The sequence below is a fragment of the Frieseomelitta varia genome, unplaced genomic scaffold, assembly GCF_011392965.1.
Source record: "Frieseomelitta varia isolate USP_RPSP 00005682 unplaced genomic scaffold, Fvar_1.2 scaffold_275, whole genome shotgun sequence".
In the NCBI taxonomy this organism is placed as follows: domain Eukaryota; kingdom Metazoa; phylum Arthropoda; class Insecta; order Hymenoptera; family Apidae; genus Frieseomelitta; species Frieseomelitta varia.
The window spans coordinates 1,001,021-1,014,532 of NW_025110007.1; the positions used below are offsets into that span (position 1 = coordinate 1,001,021).

General features: G+C 37.6%; 1 protein-coding gene across 1 annotated transcript in view; it reads right to left on the reverse strand.

Moving 5' to 3' along the window:
* LOC122529011 (fasciclin-1-like) overlaps positions 1-13,512 on the reverse strand; it is a 355,664-nt gene that overhangs the window by 340,872 nt on the left and 1,280 nt on the right. The gene's annotated exons all lie outside the window — the stretch shown is intronic.

A 13,512-nucleotide genomic window follows, 5' to 3' on the forward strand; every position in this document is an offset into this window, starting at 1 on the left:
GTCTAAATTATTACTAAATGGTAATGGTAATGGTGCCAATTCAACATATGAATTTAATTTATTGCTGCTCCATATCGAGGAATATTCCCCTAACCGTGCAATTTATTCATCTGTGAATGTCTGAAAGTCATCTAGTCTTTGACTAGGTACTAGACTGTCCGATCTGAGAATAATATCTCATTAATGAATTAAATGTCGGAATAATAACTTATATGTAGACTAGGAACTTTCATGTATTTCTAGAGAAATTGAAACATGCAAAAATGCAATACGCTCGATTCTATTCAGATCCTATTACATTCACGAAATGCTTTTAAAACCCACAATTGGAAATGTATCAGTTTCTTCAAATCGAGAAGTGGGAAAAATAGCGGCGAAAGAAAATGTGAGACAAATGCTTAGAATTCTCGATGATACAAAACTGTAAATGAAACCGATTCGCCAACTCATTGCAATACATTTATTTTCTCTTTAGCAATGACCTAAACAACTGTTTACCAATTAGCAGATTTTTCAATTAATTAATTAATTACGAAGCAAAATTATTCAAATGTTTAGGTTTATAGCGTCATATGCATCTCCTGAGAAGTTTATAATCCCCTCCACTATGCTACCAAAATTCGTACGACGAATACGCCAGCATTTTGCATTCAAGATGTTTTACGATCGGACGTTTTAACTTCTACTTTTTGACATTACGAATTTCCTTGACATCGCTCTCGTCGTCTCGTTTTCGAACGTGCTCGTTACATCCGGGGTTGGAATCGAAATGCTGGAACGAATGCTGACTCGTCGCGTCGTTGGGAAGCTCGCTTCGACTGCAGGCGTACGTCCTTCGAAATAAAATCATGCAATTGAAGCGGTTAATTATACGAGGCGGTGGCGGCGCGCTGTCTTCGCTTGCCAAAGGCGAGTTCCAATTGAAATGTGTCGGCGGAATACCAAAGGGGAGAGACAGAAGCTCCTCTCTGTCCCGAAGGAAAACTCGATTCGCCAGAGCGAAACGACGCGACGACTGGCCGCGCCTTTGTCACACGAAAATTCGCAAATTCTGCGCCTCTGTCTCGCGAAACTTTACGGCCGTACCAACGTTTAAGAAGCGACTCGCTCCTTAATTCCGTGGCTCTAAACCGGCGTGGCTCGTGCACGCCCAACCCACAAATTTCGCCAGCTACATCTGTCTCGGAGATCCGAGGCATAAGCCTCGAGAATTAAGGAATTTCTTTCCCAGACACACGGCTGTATTTTGATTAAACTTATCGCCGTTGTAGGATATCCGACTAGAATAGATATTAATTATATAGCATCAATTGGTATTTTGTTAAAGTTTGAAGATCTATTTTTAATGATGTTCCCCTGCCTACTCAGTGACATTCGTTACTTTTAACAAAAATTGAAATTACGGCCGGTAGAAGATACGCATAATTTCCGGAACTTTAAACATCCCAATATTTCTTTCGTTACGATACGACATCGAAAATATTTAAGACTTCAAAATCGTGTTTTTCAACCCCCTGTTATATCATTCCCTTGGTGAGTAATACGTAATTTAATATTCTCTGTCTGCAAAATTCAAATTCAAATTGAAATTCTCACGATTACTTTCCATCGAATTCTTTAACTGCTTGCATCCATGCGAATGTAACTGAATGAAATTAATTCGCCCTCGTTGCTCCTCGACTCTTCGACCGAATTAAGAATTTCTTTTTAAAAGTCGTTTCGGTCAACAGGTTAAACTTATAATTCTTCCCGAACTTCTTCAGCTCTTTCTTTAGATATTTTCCCTACCGCCGGAGTTAATTACCATTTAGATAATTTAAAACCAGATTTAAACGAAGTGTCGAGAACTTCAAAGGACAAAAGGAGAAAAGAAAGTGCGAAGACCTCGAGTTTCGATTCTGTGAAATCACGAGTGGCACGATTAAAAGCAAGTCGAGAAGAGAGAGGATCAAAGGATTGAATTTTTATGCTACACGCATTTAAGCATTGAATCACTCTCATTGGTATTCTCGAGAGGTATATTCCGGCTGCCGGCATGTCCTCAAGGGCGAAACCAGCTCGAAATTAATCCCACTTTCTACACAGATCCCGGATAAAGTATCTTCGATATCCCATAATTTGTTCGCACTCGTATCGTCGCGGGAGATTGCGTCTTTCATAAAAGTCAGATGCGTGGTCAGACGTGACCTACCTATCAAATGCGAATTTCTACGTATTTCTATAACACTACAGAAACGTAACGTCACAAGTAACACACTTATTTACTCGAAGAAGTCATTATCACTTTTGAAATTTGTTGAAAATATTCTAAATCTATGTCGAGCGAGAGTATACGTTTCGAAATTGGCTTTAAACTTTCGAATCGAGCCTCGTGCGTGTAACAGTAGTAATAAAGTTTCAAAATGTCTCTCATAATAGTATCCATGAAACGTATCTAATATTTTCACGACTCTATGTATAGGGTGGACCAAACATCACTTTTTACTAAAATAAATCGGTAATTTTTCCGTTATATATTTATTTGAAAGGAATAACTTTTAAAACACAATGAAAAACTCACTTGCGTTTAATTTAAAATTAATAAAATCATATTTTGATGTTTTATTAAAAAAGAAAAAAAGGGGTTTTGGCCCACCCTATACGTTCGAAAACACGGCTCGCGTGTTTTCCTTATGGAAAATTCTATTTTTCAGTTCGCAAGCGTCCGATTGCAAGCCAAGAGTAAAAACAAAGAGCGTAATCGCAAATTATACACGAGAGAGAGAGAGAGAGAGAGAGGAAGAAATCGGTGTCCCGGTGTAACGAAGTTACGAATTCCATTCAGAAACGGTGGCATAGTCCGCGTATATCGTTCATCCGGTATGCGCTCGGTACACTCCGTTACGTGCCCGGCACCAACCAGGTTATAATACGCGTCGATGTAAATTATATAAGTGAAACGCGCGATACGGCCGAGCTTACCGTCTCCTGGAACACCGTCACAATGCGTCGCCGTGATATAATGGGCATACCGCGCGACTTCTGCAACACCGAAGTTCCTGGCTCGCTTTTTGACGCTGGAATATTCATGGTCCGTGGATCCGTGCCGAGCTTTGTCAACGTGTCGGTGTGCACGGGGAACGTATCGACCAATTCGGCAGTACACCGCTGCTCAAAAATAGCCGATCGATCGTCCCGACCTAATCAGTTTACATGCATTCCACGCTGGTCACGCAAAGCATACCATTTTATTTTCTTACACATTCTGAATATAACCAATCCGAGCACATTGTATCATTACATTTTTATATTTTTCCTTTTACCATTTCGCATTATTTATTTATTTTTTTTCTTCCTTACTACTTTGCTGTTATTTCAAAGTACTTTAATTTCCAAATTTGTTCCTTACTACTTTGCTGTTATTTTAAAGTACTTTAATTTCCAAATTTGTTGGAAAACAAATACTATACCAATATTTTCGCAATTTATTAAAAATCACCAAGTTAAAATAAATTGAAGAGCAAAAATACTCGACGAAAGGAAAAGTGCTGGTATGAAAATTTGTTTCTGAATAGACATGGAAAGAAATATACTGTCGAGTCAAATAAAAAATTGTTAGAATAGTTTGAAAATTATAAAAGAAAGGCGTGTTGTTTGCATCATCAACAAACATGTATCGCGAAGCTTTAACACGACTAAGTAAACCACCGATTGGAGTAATTACGGAGTATTACTTTGATTGTATAAAACTGAAAATCAAATATGTTAGGCGAAATATACATATCGACGTATTGACTGTAATTGAACGCTACGTTCTACCGAGGTGTACCAATACTGTTGATCTTGACATATACAAACTAACCAACCTATTACCACGACCTTTGATGCGTCTAAGATCGATACACATTACTAGCTATCGCCTGCACAGGTTCTACATATATCCTATACATATATTCTATGCGTCGTGATTGCACGAGGAAAACATATTCATGAGGTGATGATGAACTGCAACACCTGCTACAATATTTAAGAATTCACTCGATCCCCGTGGAATATTATCCGCATTGCAATTTCACGAAACGATCCTATCCTTTATCCATGAATCACGCGATATTAATATTGAATTCAAAAGTTGATTTACAAACTAAACGTAACATGAAATATTTCTATTAAACTAACTGCGACATTTTTTGTTTCTACAAATCGATGCGTTTTTTGCCGTAAAACTGTAACATGTTGAGATTAAAAATTCAATTCAACCTCAATTCTATTCCATGGAGAAACGGAAAATTTGGAAGTGTAAATAAAATCAATGAACTAGAAAACCTAGTCAGCTTTCGTAGTGCACGATTGTACACGACTGCGCAGTGTACAATATCGATATACTCGAATCTAAAAAAAATACAGGTCTTAACGTGTAACGCTATTACGTGCACTTGTGCAACACGAGCATACTGTGGAAATTGCGAGAGTCACAAAGGTTACTCGAATCCTTTGCAGAAATGGATTTCGTACAATCCTCTTTCGAATTTTCTTTTAACATCGTGGTATACGTCTTGTTAAATTATAATTAATGTTGTATATGTGCGATTTAAATTTTCTATATATTAGTATCAAAATCTACAATAAGTGTGCAATTCTGACAAATCCATTTCCGCAAAATATAAATTTACGCATTTTATTAACTCATTATAAGGGCTTTAATAATAATTTCTCACAGTATTTCATAAAACTATAAAATGCAAATGAAGACACGATGATGAAATATTATATTAGGGTATACCTCGATCTTAAAAAAAAAAAACAGGATTTAATAATATAAATTATAATAATATTGCAATATTGTAATTATGATAAATACAATATTATTGTATCGTAATTATGATAAATATAATATTATGATCGAAAAGAATTACAAATGAAAATGTTAGTTCTCGAGACACGGAAGATAGTAAAACGTTCCTGCTTAAACCAATTTCAAACTAAAATCGTTACATTTGCTTTCCTCCCTTTCCATACCGTCCAACGCGCTGCTCGCATTCATCTCATTAGCTCTTTTTCAAGTCCGCAAACCGAACAAAAAAAAAAAAGAACAAAGAAACCGTAAGTGACCTAAAAACCGCGAGTGTTTAAGAAAGCGAGGGGGGGGGGGGAAAGGGCAGTGTAAAATTAAGCGAAACGCCTGACGCGAAATCGTGTCGCGGAAAGAACAGCAAGAAGGAAATCGACAAAGGCAGCCGCACTTGTACTACGCGACCTGGCCGCGACACGCAAACTTCCGGCAAGCGATACCACTACCTCCCTGGAAACGGTCTGGTCTTCTTCTCTCATTGTTAATTCCCTGTTCGCGCTGCAAAAGCAGTGCTTTCGTACACACGGCAACTTTTCCCTTTGCTAAAAGGAAAATCCCCCGAGGGCTTTGGGGTCGCCGGGGTGGCGACGACGACGAAAGGAACGACGGGCGCAAGTTGTCACCAGGAAAAAATGCTCGACGGAGCAAAATAAAAGGAACGAGTTCGAGCCCTGGTGTATGTACGACGCTTGTACGAGTATCTGGATATTTCGGTCCAGTTCGTAGTAAAAATTATAGCGCGTAAATTGTTAGTAAAATACGAAGGAAGTTGAACTGAAGAGGCTGCAGATTCATAAATCTTCGAGAATACGTCGATGGAAAATTTTTATCATTTATTTCACTTTCTTACACTGTGGATATTTCATGTGTTTCCTCGTCGCTTGAAAATTCTGTTTGAATGCTCACTGTGAGCCGAAAGTTTCTTCCCATCTATTTTTTTTCTTTTTTTTTTTTTTTATAAGAACAAATTAAATTGTGAGAGGAACTAATTTTATTAATTTTAAATAAAACTTAAGCTCAAACAAAATATATAGTAAGAAGAATTTACTTTAGCAGGAAGTGACTTTTGGCCTACCCTATGTATTCACCGACAGAATATAATAAATAATTAATTATCCATACAATCTAAAACATAATATACATTCACAAACGTATTCCACAACATTTTCGTAGGCCACGGCACACACAGCGGAGTATAGTAAAACGCGAAAATAGAAAAGATAGGGAAAAGAAGAGGAAGAAGACGAAGGGAGAAAAGACACACGGAAAACTCCCAGTGTCGCCTTTTTCGCTAACGCGGCACAAGGCACTGATCTTTATGGGTTTCCATATTTTACGAGAAACACGAGCGTAGCTTCTTCTGGTGGCCCGGGGGCACCTACTGCCGACGCCGACGTATTGTTCCGGTTTCCGTGAAACGTCGTTTCGCTATCGAGGTCGACTCAAACACGACGGAAGGGATGGGATCGTGGAAGAGACGCGCGTTTATGATACTTGGAGCCACTCAATCCGGATGCTCGACGGATCGATGGGATCCACTTCTCTGGCTACACGTTTGTAACGGACGATTCTTGCTCTGGTAAGGCGATATATGGGGTTTATTTTACGCGAACGTGAAAGGCAAAAGCCTCTCCGGGATGGATGATCGAAGGGAAAAGTTTCCTTTTTGTAAAAAGTAATGTAGACGAGTGAGCCTTTGTTTGAGTGATTGGTATGCAGAGTACACTCTCATTCGGAAGTATCGAGGTACTTAATCGACTCAATGAACGTTTAGGCATTTTTGAAAAATACAAAGTAAAACACCTGGTACGCAAATGGACAAGACAAATTTCTAGTTGGCCATCATTTCTTTAGTCACGGTCGTAAAAATATAAAATTGTGCAAACATTCGCAATCCGTAGGTAACCAGTAGATTATTAAGTCAGAACGTTGCAAAGAATCTTATGAAATAACGATGTGAAATATACAGCGTGAGAATTGTAGGAACATTCTGTGTTAATTTTCAAGATAGAATTATAAAATTGCTCATAACGCGGAATTAATTACTACACGTTGAATTAAAATCATCCGCGACGCCGTGTCGGGATTAATTAAAAATATAATGCCCAGATGTCAGTTAAACGAGACGAGAAAGTAAATGAATGGAAAATTTCGGAAAAATAAAAATTATTTTGGGACATCTCTGCAGCTATGAAATTGGGGGAGAAACTTTAATGTTAAATTGAAACTCTAGTGTAAAATGTTTCATTCAATATCTTTAATTCAATGCTCATTCTCTTGCGCTCCTTTCATTTCTAACGGAACAAAACACGAATGGAACGCCACGAAATATTTATAAATTAAAGAGGACTCGCGACCAAGGAAACACTTCGCAACTACCAACTGTAAAAATCCCATGCCATCAGAACTTTCATAAGCAATTTCTTCCATCCGTAACCTCCTTGCATACACCTCATTGTCCGCGATATCGCCTGGGATCATCGGTTCATTCCATTCAACGCGAAGTATCATTGGCAAATGTTTAGCTGTGAAAGGGTTGCAACAACCTTTTAGCGGAACCTTTTTACAAAGTATTCGTCGCAATGGTGCACGCGCGAATGCACTGCGTTCGCAATAAAGGAACGGCTACAAATTCCATTTAAACGAAGAGAGGGCAGAGAGGCGGAAGGGGAACCGATGCTCGCAAGCTGCGAGCTTATTGTATCTATCGGTCTAGCCAACACCCACGCGCGAACAGCAACACCGACGCACAAGTTATTTAGCGCGAACACAGCGAAAGTGGAAACACGTTTTCTCGTTACGACGCGACTTCATAAGAAAGGTTTCCTTCTATTTTTTTCTTTTTTTTTCTTTTTTCTCCTCTCTTTTCCCGACGATATATCGCCGCATAATGCCTATGTATATCGTGTGCATAAAAGCACAGCAGGACGTTGGCGCATTGTTTCGTCTCAGCACGAACCGCTTGTTAAAGTTAAAAATATCCGGGGGCGGAGGCGCGCAACAAGAAGAGAACCGAAGAGAATCGTCCGAGAGAACGAGAGAGACCGTATGTATACCGACACTGACAGTGTTCGTTCACCTCAAGCCGTCGTTCGACCACTCTCGATTTGCCCCGGCTGAAGGCCGTTCGCGCGAATTCTGGCTCCACTTCCCTTCGGGAAATATTTACCGTAATTTCGAGCCTTCGTCGGCGACGCGTGGAACCTGGAAATCGAAGCTGGCGTTACGGGCGTTGGACTCGCGCAAATGCCGCCCCGAGTACGACGTGCAAACACCTGATGCGCGATGTACGCACGAATCGAGAACGGGGGTGCGCGTTGCCGTGAAATTATGGTTGAACGCATTTCTGCAAGAAACGGGCCAAGATTTGACTAATCGAGTTACTCTGTCGTCTCGAGGATTGTGGATAACAGTATCGAAATTATCACCAAGATTTTATACTTTAATTCTTACGCCTGCTAAAAAAAAATGTAAATATCATACAAAATAGACACAGTCGTGTGAATTTGTTCCTCATTTCTGTGCTGAACGTTCGTGTTTCTTTTAGAACTATACAGAAATTTTTATGACACTTTAATGTCTGAATGATTTAAAAAAAAATATATATATATATATTAAGTATATGCCGAGGAGAGAGTACCAATCGATGGAATTTCAACGCCTGATCTGGCAAACGTATTCGTATTTTTTTAAGATCTAATCTACGGCCAGCAGCGTACACGCAACGCGTTCCGTTAATGGTTCGAGAGAAAAAAATAAAACTCCGGGAATTCCATGGACGAACATACGGTCCGCCTCCGGGACGAAACGACTTTTAGATATGCATAAGTTCCTTACGTTTCAGAACTCTGACGACCATCTGTCGCTCGACTTAAAAATGACATCCGGTGCCATGATTCCTCCCCCAGCTATTCCCTCTTTCTACCAATTGTAATAACACTGCGTCGTCGAATTATTTAGGTCACCCAGTACGTGATCACGGGAGAAATTCGTCTGCGACAGATATTGAACATTGAATATTTCGATTCGTTTTCGATATCGCGCTGGATAAAGAGAGACGAAAGTTGAAACAACAGAAAAAATGTACATTAATGAAAATGAATTGCGGTGACTCTACGTTTCACGTGCCATTCTAATAAGCTAAAGAAATTTTCAATCGAAACACGTACAGTGAAAAGATCTCGAAATGGAAATTTAATTTTCAACTCCATTTGTCAGAGAAGAAACATGGAAAATGTACTGACGAGAAATGGAAATGGATTTTAAAAAACTTCTACAGAAAATGATCTAAAAAATTGTGACTAATTAAGTTGTTTAACTGATTGAAAGAAAAATCGAGCAAACTTAGAGTAACATTGTCGTTAGAATGCAAAATTCTATTACGTTTCGTGCCAGTTTCATAGCTCCTATTTCTGTAGAACATATGTATCGTTGGAAATATATTCCTTGTTGCTAATATGATCGTGTTGCACGAATAACAACACACACCGTGTGTATTTTAATGACACAAGATAAGAATTTAGAAAAAAAAACTGGTAAATGCCAAGGTTAATGGCGTAATAATTGTGTCAGAACGAAAAGATTATGATGACAGAATGATGAAGATAAGCATTAAATTATTTAAATTCCAGATATTTCGAAATATCATTTAAACCCAGAAGACGAAGCAAAATTTAAGAACATTTTTCAAATTTTAACGACCCGCTATAAATAACAATAACTGACTGTGTACGATATAAAATTAAAATATAGAAATAAAAAGAAAATCTATTCACCAAATATGAGTATGTACAAATGAAATAACATTTGATCACAAACACTAATCACGTTTCCCCCATAAATGACCGATAGGAGAAGAAATTCAACGGAACAGATTTTCGACACAGATTACACAGTTTTTCCAATTCCCCCCAAAAAAAAAAAATTATATTCGTCCTCTTCGTTCGTTTCTCTGCACATGCACCATGTAGCGTTGACGAGAGACAAAAAGAGGGTTCAACCGCTCGACAAACCGGAAAAACGGGGGAATCATCGGAGCTTAATGACGTTTAACATTAAACTGAATCTTCGAAGGCCAGCAGGATCGTTATCGCGTACGAGCATGCATCGTGCACACCGGCGTAACCAGTCTACCCGCCCACACGTCTGGCTGCCTTTAACGTGAATGGAACTTAGCGGGACTTAACGTAGGCATTGTACGAAAAAAAGTGAAAGGCAAGGCCACTTGCTGGCAGAAGCTGAGCCTTCATGTTGAAAAAGAGAGTGAAAAAGAATGAGAGCGAGGAACGGAAACGAAGTACGACTTTGACATTGACAATGACCGTTTCAGTTATACGCGGTTGACCGCGTGGCACCGCGACTTTTCCACGGAAGAATGAGCGAATATGGAACAGCGCGAGGAATTCACATGTTCCCAATAATCAGAACGAACGTAACAATGGATGAATTAGAAGCGTGTGACAACGACGAAGATGGCTATTGTTAATCTTCCATGTCAAAACCATTCTACATTATACCGACATAATCTGATTCCACGTGTTACACTCTGTATTTCGCGACGAATACGGATTTACGTATTACGCGTGTGTGTGTCGTGTTTGAACGTGGCCCTACAGAGTGTGGGATTCCGTATTGTTTTGAACAATAGATCGCCGAGATCGTTTATTGTAATTCTTTTTAACGAGACAACTGACAATACGGGATGTTTCGTAAAGTTTAATTTTGTACGTGCGTCATTTGACATTTCACACGAGTGCGATGGTTTTTTTAGTGAAAATACCACGTGTGTCTTTTTTTTTTTTTTTTTTTTTTTTTTTTTTTGAAACTTGCTTTTGCTATTTGCAACAATTGGGATACGAATAGGCAAAAGAAAGTAAAAATTGCTACTCTGTAGTGTTTAGGATTCAATGGAACAAGCATACTAAACGTAAGATTTCGTGAAAAATATAAAAGAGAGAAGAAAATAAAACTTTGTCGTTTTTAAATTTAACGAAACAAAAGACTGCTTGATGATTGATGATTCTTGTGTGTAAGAAAAGATTACTGATCTTTCTGTTTAAAGACTCGAATATCCATGTAATTGGTAATTCTTTTTAAAAATGTATTGAATCGTGCAATCCAGCAATATAATATTATCCCTCCAGTCGAAATTTCCATCGAAATTTTTAATCTTCGAAAATTATTCAAAATCGATCAATTTCCTCCAAAAAGTTTCTTTATTGCCTTTAAACTTTAATCATAATCTTCCTTCCCGAGCAAGCAATCCTTGCATACCTGCTGATATTACTCGAAGCATATCATGTTAGATCGAGAGTTTATTATACTTCGAGATCAGAGAAAACGATGAAATCGAAACAATCTATTCGCATTTATCCTTATAGCATAATATTTTCCCACAAAATGATCCGTTGATCCTTTTCAAACTACATTTAATCCTGCTATTTTTTTTCTTTCTTTTTCTATTTTACATGACTCCACAGAGATACTACAATTCAATATATTATATTCAATATATTACTGTATCTTCCACGTTCTCTATAGATAAAATATTTGCAAAAAAAGAAAAACAACTGAAAAAATAGAACTCGATGAAGCAATAATGAGAACGGCAGGGTTAATTTGAAAATTTGAGATATTCACTCATTCGACGCGAATCGAAAACACCCGTTATTCAATCAATAAATTTATCATAAGAATGTAAATTTAATTGCAATTTAGAGTTTTTCTCTAACCTTTTTTCAAAAAAACAAACAGAAGATCGAATGAAGTATCTTCATCGTATTTCGCGCGAATGAACTCGATTTCAACGTCAGAATGCCTCTGAGCTCGAACAAATAAACGTCAAGCCGAGGGACAAAATTAAAAGCTGCACGTTCCACGACCGCGAAAAGGTTAAAAGCAGAGGGACGGCCGAATCATATTTCTCGGCGATAAAAAGAATCGCGGAAGTTCGGTGCCGGGCGTGGAATGAAATAAAAGCTGTGAAAATCGAGTTCGAGGACCGCGGCGCGGTAGCAAGTAGTTTGTTGAATCGATCGAAGTGAAAACTAGCCCCAAGCGAAAACGTCCTGACGATTTTTGTCGCAGCAACAAGTTGGTGGGTGGGATCCGTTCGGCCTGCCTTCGAAGCTGGATACGCATTATTGTAATATTCAGCGAGGTGAATTCAAAGCCACCAAAGGAATCTCCGGGGGGATTTAATGTAGATCAGTCTATTTAACTAAACGTGAAACGCCAACCGTGGAAGACTGCCCGCCTCCGGTTATAGAACTCGCCCTTTTAAACGAGATCGCGTGAAAAATTGACTCGATCGTAGCACGGATAATTTCGCAGATCGTCGCAATTCGTGAAATCAAATCCCTAGAAATTTCACCTCCGATATTCGAAGGATTCTTTCCACGTTGAAAATAATGCGTATCGTTCTTCTGTGAAATTTGTGTTAATTATGGGAGAGAGAGAGATTAAAAATATTTCCAAATTCATACATACAATTGAAAGTTTTAATTAAAATTTGAAGAATTTGTAGGAAACGAAAACGTAGGAAAACAATTAAGTGTTGCTTTCTGTAAAAATTTGATTGAAAAAAATCTTATGAATACTCATTGTTTGATATAATTTAGAAATAATATAGAAAATTTACATAATTAAAAAATAGCAAAATTATTCGCTTTTTACGAAAGTTTGAGGGAAAAATTTTTCTAATTATTCTGTACCATCATTGCTTTTCTCCCACAACGAATTGATGTTATAAGTTAATATGTAAAAAATTTAAAAAAATAACAAATATCTACTCCATCTATTAAATAATTATGTATCTAATAATAACTATCTATTTATCTAATTAATTAATGTAAAATACGAAAGCATTGAATACAAAAAAAAAACTAGGCAATTTAACAACTTTATCTAATATTTCAAGCACTAGGAATTTTTTATTCTAAATTTTCCGAATAGATGCTCCATTAAGAAATGAGTAGCTTCGTGAGATAAATATTTTCACCATCTTAAAAGAAACAGAATTGACGATTTATTTACATAAAGCTTTTGCAATAACAAATGCTCTTTCTTTTATCGACCAATGAGATTTTTCTTGCGTGCAAAAACTAGAGGAGGAAGAACGCGGTATCGATTGAACGCACAGAAAAGAGTTGAGTGACTCTCGATTTTATGTCAGCCAGTCCCTTTTATTGCGTCATTAATTAACAGAATGATGTGAGACGGTGCGTAAACCTCGTCATAAACGTTAGCATGGAGAGGTCCTAAAATTAAGTGATTCAATCATGTCGACAAAAAACCTATTAGAGTTTCTATTAGCAATTTGATGGTGACATAAAAATAAATTCCGGACGCGAATAGCACCACTTAACACTAAAATCCACGCAAATAGTACCGCGTACGTGATACGATTTTGACGAGAATGTGTCGTCGTGTCATGTCACGAAAAATTGGAGCATTTTTTTTTTATAAAAACATATTTTTCACATATTTAAATTAATTTAAATGCTCGAGTTTAATTATTATATTATACTAGATTACATATTATATCATACTAGAGTTTAATTATTATATCATACTAGAGTTTAATTATTATATATATAATACGATTTTAATAAGAAGAAACGCGTTACACAGGAAAAGGATTGGAGCCCTATTTTAGATATAAAAAAAAAAATATTAATAAC